Consider the following 10,942-nt stretch of genomic DNA (forward strand, 5'->3'; position numbering starts at 1 on the left):
TGATGAATTCTATGAAAAGTGAAGCGATATGAGTCTCACTAGTTTATCTAAGGCTGTTATATGCGGCAGCATGCGGCCATCGTGTGGATGTTTGTTGCGTTTGGTAGCCTAGCCACAGCGCTCGCTGCTTGGATGCCTACCGTTCGCCACGTTTATATAGCTTTCATTTACGTTTCTTCTTGTTTACATGTAACGTAAATTAGCGGGCTTGCTGAAAATTCATGAAACTTAAAAATAAATTGGAGCAGAAGTGATTTATGTGTCGAGACCACGTTCCAGATGCTGCCCTAGCAGAACATTCTAGAAGTGTAAAAAGATCCTGAGACTCTGGGAGTTATTGGATTACCTTCCAGTGACCTTTGGTTGCCAGGCAGCGAGCTCCCTTCCAGTGAATCTCCGCGCGCTATATGGCCCGTGAGCTGCCTCATCGCACTGAATTATTCTTACCAACAGAGGGCGCCGTTCACCAGCTTCCGTTTTAAATCTCACCACTGCAGGGAAGAGGACCTGCTTGTTTCGCGTGGTCACACTTCCTGATCTGAAAGTAAGTTCCTGTTTTCTGCAGAAAACTGGTCACTAAGTTCCTGTTCTCTGCATGAATGATTTTAATTTCTTGTCCATTCCTGATTGTCTGAATGTTGTTTCCATTTTACTCCACAGCAGGTTTAGAGAAGACAAAGAAACGGATCCTCACAGGTGTGATGCTGACAGGTTTGGTGATGTTTACAGGTATGATGTGCACAGATGTGGTGATGTGCACAAGTGTGATGCTTACAGGTGTGGTGATGTTTACAGGTGTGGGGATGTTTACAGGTGTGATTCTTCCCACACACACTGCAGCCTGCTGTCAGTGTGTAATGGTGCACCCACACACTATATCTGAGAGTGTGTGAGAGAGAGAGAGGGAGAGTGTGTGTGTGAGAGAAAGTGTCTGTGTGTGTGTGTGTGTGAGAGAGAGAGGGAGAGTGTGTGTGTGAGAGAAAGTGTCTGTGTGTGTGTGTGTGTGAGAGAGAGAGAGAGAGAGACAGGGAGTGTGTGTGTGTGTGTGTGAGTGTCTGTCTGTGTGAGCGGGAGAGTGTGTGTGCGTGCGTGCTCTGCATGTGGAGAGTATCATGTATGCCTGTGCAGGGTAGTCACATTGACTTTGACATCTCTTTTGCAAGTGAGCCCTGGAGCCTATGTCTTTGAACTTTGGTGTGTGGGAGTAAACTAGAGTACCTGGAGGAAACCCATGCAAACATGGGAAGAACATGCAAACCACAGAGAGAGGATCCGGCCAGCCGAGACTCAAACCCGGAACCCATGCCTTACCCAAAAATGTGTTACACTTCCTGCCTTATAGTGTGAGTTACACTTCCTGCCTTATAGTGTGAGTTACACTTCCTGCCTTATAGTGTGAGTTACACTTCCTGCCTTATAGTGTGAGTTACACTTCCTGCCTTATAATGCGGGTGACACTTCCTGCCTTATAGTGTGAGTTGCACTTCCTGCCTTATAATGCTGCCTCATTCATCAGCTTTTTAGCCACACATCATCACATGTGATTCTACCACATACTGCTAAAATGCTGAACTAGAGCCAGAGGATATGGAGAAGTAAACCTATTGGTCCAGCAGCGTAGAGAAGGACACGAATATGAGGAGAAGAGGGCAGTCAGCCCATCCAGACTCAATATTGATCTCCAGTCTGAAGGTAACATGCCGCTAAGCGTGGGCTTGGACACTCTGAGAGTCGCTGCTACCTGACCTTCTGTGAGCTGCTGCAGGCACTGAGCTGGGGAGGGGAAGCACAGTAAGAGAAATGCTGAGTAATCACCCACCCCCCCCAAACAGTAGAGTCAGAACCCCCACCCTCACGGGCTAATTACAGCACCCCCTCCCCCCCTGCTGGTCCATTTATAGCCAGTGCACCTCTCTCTGGGCTGGTACCAGCTGGGTTTATAGCTTCCTGTGTTAACCCTGGTCCCCCCCCCCACCTCCTGTGTGCAGTCTCCCCACTTTCATGCGCTGCTGTTTTTCTCACCTACAGCTTGGGGGGCAGTTTGGGTTCCACCTCGTCCCCCCTTGCTTGTTGGTGGCAGCTTGGCTTTGATTCATGTTTTTTCTAGGTTGGGATATTTATCTCTGTGATGCTGGGCGGGACCTCTAAGTGTTTCGGACACTGGCTCTTGTGGGGCGGGTTGTTTTCAATTGGCTGCTCTCCACCTCTCAGACGGGGAGGGACCCAACACAAACAAAAAGGGTTCTGGCCGTACCCCAACACCCACCAGACAGGAAGGCAGAGGGGCCAGCTGGGTTAACTCTCCCCCACTCAGCTGTGCTGTCTGCGGGGGAGCCCTCTCACCCGCTCCCCAGGCCTCTGGGCCTAGCGGGCCCATGCTCCACCCTTAGAGCACAGTGCTGCTCTGTTGTTATTCTGCGGGTGGGCTGAGCTGGACGTGTTGGAGTTGGACAGGATTTGGGTGGGAATAAGGTCTCTATCTCAGCTCTGTGAGATCAGCTGACCCTCTCTTCAGCATCCCAGAGGCAGCCGAGCCTCCGTCTGCAGGCTGGACAGGAGCCAGCTGCTTAGAGAACAGCCTTAGAGAACAGCCTTACAGAACGGCCTTAAAGAATGGCCTTAAAGAACAACCTTAGAGAACAGCCTTAAAAAACAGCCTTAAAGAACAGCCTTAGAGAACGGCCTTAGAGAACAACGTTAAAGAACGGCGAAACAGGATTACTAAACAACCAGCAATCAGTGGCTACCATGTGTGAGCGGAATGCAAATAAGTACAGCAGTCATTGATTTTTCATGAATGGATGTGTGTGAGAGAGCGTGTGTGTGGGAGAGAGTGTGTGTGTGTCGGAGAGTGTGTGTGTGAATGTATGTGTGTGGGAGAGCGTGTGAGTGTGCGTGGGAGAGAGTGTGTGTGTCGGAGAGAGTGAGTGTGTGTGTGTGAGTGTGTACAGTCTTACATTACTATATTATCCCACAGGCACACCTCTTTCTAAGTATTGCAGAAAAGGTGGTTTTGCATCACGCACTGGTGCTGGGTTACGGATGGTGAAACTTGTTTGGAAAGAAGTGTCTGTCTCGTTTACTGTATTACATTTACAGAGCCGAGCCTCAGAGGCCTTAAAACAGGAGTCCCCGGATCACCCACACTGGACACGGCATGTTATTTTACCCCAGAACATTACTGTTATGTGAGATGACACACGTGGCCTGGGGGTTTCCAGAAGGTTTCTCTGCTCTGGTGCTCAGAATGTTCCGGAGTGCTTTCGATTGGCCCTCGGCCTCAGCGGACTCATGCTAGCGGCTAACCCGTGCTAGCAACGAACCTGTGCTAGCGGCGAACCTGTGCTAGCGGCGAACCCGTGCTAGAGGCGAACCCGTGCTAGAGGCGAACCCGTGCTAGAGGCGAACCCGTGCTAGAGGCGAACCCGTGCTAGGGGCGGACCCGTGCTAGCGGCGGACCTGTGCTAACGGCTAACCCGTGCTAACGGCTAACCCGTGCTAGCGGCTAACCCGTGCTAGCGGCGAACCCGTTCTAGAGGCGGACCCGTGCTAGCGGCTAACACATGCTAGTGGCGGACCCGTGCTAGCGGCGGACCCGTGCTAGCGGCTAACCCGTGCTAGTGGCGGACCCGTGCTAGAGGCGGACCCGTGCTAGCGGCTAACCCGTGCTAGAGGCGGACCCGTGCTAGCGGCTAACACATGCTAGTGGCGGACTTGTGCTAGCGGTGGATTCCATGGGCGGATGTTTGGCTGGTGGTTAAGGAAGCCAGCAGCTTAAGTGCCGTGTCTGTGAACCACGGGGCGTGTCCAGGGTGTTAGCGGTTAGCATCTCCCCTGCAGAGCCTGAGGCTAATCTCTCTGCTAACAAAATATGAACCACGGATTAGCCAGGACAACACAGCCCCACTGGGTGTGTGTTTGTGTGTGAGTGTGTGTGTGGGAGGCGAATGGTGTGTGTGTGTGTGTGTATGTGTGTGTGTGTGTGTGTATGTGGGAGGTGAATGGTGAATGGTGAGTGTGTGAGTGTGTGAGTGTGTGAGTGTGTGAGTGTGTGTGTGTGTGTGTGTGGGAGGTGAATGGTGTGTGTGCATGTGGGAGGTGAATGATGTGTGTATTTGTGTGTGTGGGGGAGGTGAATGGTGTGTGAGTGTGTGTGAGTGTGAGTGTGTGTGTGTGTGTGTGTGGGGGAGGTGAATGGTGTGTGTGTGAGTGTGTGAGTTTGTGAGTGTGCGTGTGTGTGTGTGTATGTGTGTGTGTGTATGTGGGAGGTGAATGGTGTGTGAGTGTGTGTGTGAGTGTGTGAGTGTGTGTGTGTGTGTGTATGTATGTGGGAGGTGAATGGTGTGTGTGCATGTTGGAGGTGAATGATGTGTGTATGTGTGTGTGTGGGGGAGGTGAATGGTGTGTGAGTGTGTGTGAGTGTGAGTGTGTGTGTGTGTGGGGGGAGGTGAATGGTGTGTGGGTGTGTGTGTGGTGTGTGTGTGTGTTTGTGTGGGGGGGAGGTGAATGGTGTGTGTGTGAGTGTGTGAGTGTGTGAGGTTGTGAGTGTGCGTGTGAGTGTGTGTGTGGGGGAGGTGAATGGTGTGTGGGTGAGTGTGTGAGTTTGTGAGGTTGTGAGTGTGCGTGTGGGGGAGGTGAATGATGTGTGTATGTGTGTGTGTGGGGGAGGTGAATGGTGTGTGAGTGTGTGTGAGTGTGAGTGTGAGTGTGAGTGTGAGTGTGAGTGTGTGTGTGTGTGTGGGGGAGGTGAATGGTGTGTGTGTGAGTTTGTGAGTGTGCGTGTGAGTGTGTGTGTGGAGGGGGGGTCAGGGACCGGTAGGTTAAGCAGCAGGACTGGGGGACTTTGTTTGAACAGCGGAGATTCTGTTTCCACAGGCTGTTGCACTGCCTCCTGCTCACTCTGCTGAAACTGGGGCAGTTTTTTATGAGTATCTGCCCCATGGGGCAGGTCTGAGACTCCAGAGACCGCACACTAGGCCCATGCTATTAACACAACGCTGAGTACTGGACTCTGGTAGAAATGTGACAGACCCTCAGTACTGCAGCGGTGTGGTTAGAGTTCAGGCGTGTCAGTGATGCAGTGTCTATGTGCTGTATGTCAGTGATGCAGGGTGTCTGTGCTGTATGTCAGTGATGCAGGGTCTATGTGCTGTATGTCAGTGATGCAGGGTCTATGTGCAGTATGTCAGTGATGCAGGGTCTATGTGCTGTATGTCAGTGATGCAGGGTCTATGTGCAGTATGTCAGTGATGCAGGGTCTATGTGCTGTATGTCAGTGATGCAGGGTCTATGTGCAGTATGTCAGTGATGCAGGGTGTCTGCTGTATGTCAGTGATGCAGGGTCTATGTGCTGTATGTCAGTGATGCAGGGTCTATGTGCAGTATGTCAGTGTTGCAGGGTCTATGTGCTGTACATAAGACATGCATGCGATGGGTTTGTCATCTACAGTCAGTATCAGCTGGAGAAGCTCAGTCTCCTTCTAGAGCCTGAATCTGTCCTTCCTCTCTGATTGGATCAGCTGAGCTTTGGCTAATTGTGCAAGTAAATAAAGTGAACAGGCACCTGCCAGGCATAGTACATCCCTCATTCCCTCTCTCCTCTGTCTCCTCTCACACTCTTCCTCAGGCATTCAAACTGAAACCTGGCTGTTCTGTCTGCCAGGTGAGCTTTGGCATGGTGTGCAGGTGGTGTTACCTGTCCAGATACCTCCCAGATGAGGCTGTGAGGGTGGAGGGTGCCATGGCGTCCTGATCTATCCTTGATGGCAGCCGTCCCAGGCTCAGTCCCGCAGTGATATGCAGGCGGAACCTGTGCAGAACACGCCTGTTTATACAGCCAGGCCTGAGGTCGCCACTTTCGCATGTTTTGTGGCAGAATTCCAGCTGTCCCAGTATTTATGGTTCCAGGCCCACGGTTTTATGAGTCTCCAGCACACTATATGGGGCACACTCCCTCAGTGTGTTACGAGTATGTCCTCACAAAGCCTGTTCAGAGTGTATTCAGTGCGAGGGGAGAGGGGCTCAGAGGGAGCGGCGGGCTCAGAGAGAGCTGAGAGAGAGTGGCAGGCTCAGAGAGAGCTCAGAGAGAGCTGAGAGAGAGCGGCAGGCTCAGAGAGAGCTCAGAGAGAACTGAGAGAGAGCGGCAGGCTCAGAGAGAGCGTTGGGCTCAGAGAGAGCTGAGAGAGAGTGGCAGGCTCAGAGAGAGCTGAGAGAGAGCGGCAGGCTCAGAGAGAGCTGAGAGAGAGCGGCAGGCTCAGAGAGAGCTGAGAGAGAGCGGCAGGCTCAGAGAGAGCGCCGCTGTGCGTGTGGAGCGCTCCGGCGCACACACCTGGACGGGTGCCAGGGAAACGCTGGTCAGTAAGCCGTGCTCCCATCGCTTATCGGCCTGCTGCTTATCGGCCTGCTGCTTATCGCTGCGGTTCTGATAGGGATCCGTGAGCTCATCGAATGACCCCGCCTACTTTTTATTTTTAAAGCGAAGTTTTTGTCTTTATTTTTGCTTTTGAGTGATGCTGAGGTTAGTTTCCTCGGGGGTCTGATGTTCTGGTACTTTGGGCTTCTGCTGTTCCTGAGAGTGATGAGAGGTTGCCTGCCCCCTCCTGACCAGGACAGAGCAGCAAACACCTGGCATGGAACACACCTGCTCTTGTACCTGCGGCTAAAGCCCACCTGACACAGTCTACTGTGGCCCAGGCCTGGATTTCTGTTGTTTGTGGTGTGGCTGGTCTGTGCTCTGAGCTGATGCTGACTAGAGGCAGTCTGGGTGGATTGTGTGTTAGCGCTCAGGCTGAGGCAGTCTGGGTGGATTGTGTGTTAGCGCTCAGGCTGAGGCAGTCTGGGTGGATTGTGTGCTAGTATTGAGGCTAAGGCAGTCTGGGTGGATTGTATGTTAGCACTGAGGCTGAGGCAGTCTGGGTGGATTGTGTGTTAGCGCTCAGGCTGAGGCAGTCTGGGTGGATTGTGTGTTAGCGCTCAGGCTGAGGCAGTCTGGGTGGATTGTGTGTTAGCACTGAGGCTGAGGCAGTCTGGGTGGATTGTGTGTTAGCGCTCAGGCTGAGGCAGTCTGGGTGGATTGTGTGTTAGCACTCAGGCTGAGGCAGTCTGGGTGGATTGTGTGTTAGCACTGAAGCTAAGGCAGTCTGGGTGGATTGTGTGTTAGCACTGAGGCTAAGGCAGTCTGGGTGGATTGTGTGTTAGCACTGAGGCTAAGGCAGTCTGGGTGGATTGTGTGCTAGTACTGAAGCTAAGGCAGTCTGGGTGGATTGTGTGTTAGCACTGAGGCTAAGGCAGTCTGGCTGGATTGTGTGTTGGCACTGAGGCTAAGGCAGTCTGGGTGTTTTGAGTGTTAGCGTTCAGGCTGAGGCAGATCTGAGGCTGGATCCTTTACCTCACAGCGGTGCTGGCCTTATAACCCAACTCTTATCTGTGAGTACCTGGCCAAGAAGAACAGAACAAAGTCCTTACGGCGTGCTTATCGCACGGCTGCGATTAGAATGTGGCTGGTGGTGACCTGCGGTGTACTCACACGGTCACGCCGGCTGTCACGGGCCGGGGGGGCGGTGGGGGGGTTACCTGCTCTTATCCAGGTCCTGTCTGTAGCCGCGGGACGTGCTGGAGCTTCGCGGCTCTGTTTTGAGCTTGTTGCGTAAGCGGAGCTGGGTGCTGTGGTGTAGAGAGAAGCAGCCATGGGCCCAGCCTGCGGCTAAAGCAGATTACAGCTGTAAACCTGTTACTGCAAGATGGGCCGGCCTGGGGCATGGGGGGGGCCACAGCAGCAGAGGGGGGAGTAAAGGGGGGTGTGTTATACCTGTGGAGGCACTGCTGAGACATCCCTGAGGGGGGGGGGGGGGTGGCGGCTACGAGAGCTTCTTCAACCCCCCTCTCCTGGCCTGTAACTCATCCCGAGCAGAACAGGCAGAGCAGCGTGTGCATCTGTAAACGTGTCACGCTGCAGCCCACACATCTGGGAATGCAGCCTGGAGAATGAAATTCGGTTTTTATCTTCCAGAGCTGAGTCTGTGGAGAGTGGCTCTGAATCGGGTCATTGATTGGCCAATCACACTGCAAAACCCCTCCTCTGGGATATTCAACACTTATATATCTGAGCACTCAGCACTGAACACTGAACACATAAGCCCTGAACAGTGCACACATACGCCCTGAACACTGCACACATACGCCCTGAACACTGCACACATAGGCCCTGAGCACTGCACACATACGCCCTGAACACTGCACACATAGGCCCTGAGCACTGTACACTAAGCCCTGAACACTTGCACTTCTCGCCGGAGAAATGATCTGAGTTCTCTGTTCAGCGTGGAAAGAAAGGAAAAGAGCGAGTTACACACCTCCCTGAATCTGTGCACACTAAGCGGAAACGCAGATAACAGCTTGCTTTGTCGTCATTACACACTTACTGTCCTTATCGCTCGCTACTCCTCGAACAAACAGAGCTGACAGGCTGGTCATCCGGGAGCAAGGAGGCTTCTTATAAAAGCAGATCTGTATCAATATATCATTGTGCACTGTTAAAAATATACAAAATAATATATCTGGTAGAGCCAGTACTTTAATATTAGTCGTAGATATTTTGGTCTGGGGTGCAGTTAGAACTTTAGGGTGACTCAGTCACGCCTGGGCATGTTCCTCTGGTCATGTGACCCTGGGGTAGGCACTGCTGGGTCTAATGCCCATGGGAGACTGGCTTCATCAGGGGTGAGACTTCTGATCCTCCCAAAATCACCCGACGTGTGCCCCCCAAAATCACCCGACATGTGCCCCCAACACCCCACCACCGGCTGGCTGCTTCATTACAGCAACAACAAGAGCTACCTCCCGCCCCTCCGCCCCAAACCGGCCAATCAGATATGGAGAATGAGACCCTCACATCCTCACTTCTGTTACCAGTGAAGCTCCAAAAAAAATTGTATACCAAAAAAAAATTATATATACATACATAAGGTGTCTCTTCTTCTGTCTATCTGTCTCTCTCTGTGTCTTTCCTCTCTCTGTCTTTGTCTCTCTCTCTCTCAATTCAGTTCATTTCAATTCAAAATGCTTTATTGGCACGACATATTTCAGCGTGCGTGTTGCCAAAGCTTTGCAAAACGTTACAATTTGCATTAAGTACAGTGTAATGTCATCAATTATACATCAATGAACACTTAACAAATGCATGCAAATACATGAACTGATAATTATTAGATGAAGAATAATATTAATAAAACGACGAATGACAATTAATTATAATTTCTTAACATTAAGGGTCACAACTGTCCCTCAGGCTGTGGCAGGTATCTACATATTGTGTAATCAGATTTTGGCAGCACCTTTCCTCTCCCAGGAGAAGTGGAATTTATTTGTGATTCAGGTAGGTTTGGGAAGTGTGGGACTTGTTCTGTGAGTCTGGGGAAATGTTCTCTGATGTTTCTGATTTCTCACGTTTAATGAGGAAGTGCGGCTCTGTCTCTACCTGCTCTTTGTTGCAGTGGGAGCATAGCCTCTCCTCCCTGGGCAGCCAGGTCTGCCTGTGTCAGCCTGTCTCTGTCGCCAGGCTGTGCTCGCTGAGTCTGTACTTCCTCACTGTTTGCCTAAGCTTGCGGTTTTTCGCTGTGGTCAGTGTATTCTCAGTTTAGGGCCAAATAATATGCCAATTTGTTTTGATTTTTTGTTTGAGTTTCCCAATAGGTAATATCATTTTTTATTGCTGCATTATTTGGTTAATTACACTGTTTTAATGTTCTTTTTTATGTTAATGAGTAACAGATATTGGCCTAATTCTGCTCTGCATGCAGGGTTCTGTGTGTATGTGTGAGTGTCAGCATTTGTGTGAGTGTGTGTTTGCGTGTGAGCATTTGTGTGAGTGTGTGTGTCTTTGTGTGTGTTTGTGTGCGTGTGCGCGTGAGTGTGTATGCATGTGTGTGAGTGTGAGTGTGCGAGTGCGAGTGTGAGTACGAGTGCGAGTGTGACTGTGTGTGTGTGTGTGTGTGTGTGTGTGTGTGAGAGAGAGTGTGAATGTGAGTGTGTGTGATGCTTATCTCTTATCTCGGTACTGTGATGGTTTGTTGGTTGAGGACAGGAGAGTAAACAGGAGCTATTGACTGTGGATGTAACCCTGCTCCATGTTTGATAAGGGATCGCCCAGAAGCCCATCTCTCCTGTTCAGCATTTATTCAAGGTGTGATCAAACAGCACAAATGCACCCCGCCTACAGAACTCAGCAATCCAGCTCTGCAGTCACAAACACAGCCAAGCGCCACAGATGCATCTTTAGCCTGTTCCTGAGTCCATGTGCAACCTACTATTGTAGAGATTATATCTCCTATTTTGTCATCACTCAACAATTACCTTCATTATTACAATCACCCTGCAGTCCTCCAACACAAAATGTTCTCTCACTTGCTTTATAATTCCAGATCCTGATCACACAGTAAATTTTGTAGTTGAGTATCTGCTGAGACTGTGACAAAGCTGAGTATCTGTGTGACTGTGTGACAGAGCTGAGTATCTGTGTGACTGTGTGACAGAGCTGAGTATCTGTGTGACTGTGACAGAGCTGAGTATCTGTGCCTGTGTGACAGAGCTGAGTATCTGTGTGACGTGTGACAGAGCTGAGTATCTGTGTGACTGTGACAGAGCTGAGTATCTGTGTCTCTGTGTGACAGAGCTGAGTATCTGTGTCTGTGTGACAGAGCTGAATATCTGTGTGACTGTGACAGAGCTGAATATCTGTGTGACTGTGTGACAGAGCTGAGTATCTGTGTGACTGTGACAGAGCTGAGTATCTGTGCTCTGTGTGACAGAGCTGAGTATCTGTGTTGCTGTGACAGAGCTGAGTATCTGTGTCACTGTGACAGAGCTGAATATCTGTGTGACTGTCAGAGCTGAGTATCTGTGTGACTGTGACAGAGCTGAGTATCTGTGTCCGTGTGACAGAGCT

Source organism: Anguilla rostrata, chromosome 1 (assembly GCF_018555375.3).
Source record: "Anguilla rostrata isolate EN2019 chromosome 1, ASM1855537v3, whole genome shotgun sequence".
Classification (NCBI taxonomy): Eukaryota; Metazoa; Chordata; class Actinopteri; order Anguilliformes; family Anguillidae; genus Anguilla; species Anguilla rostrata.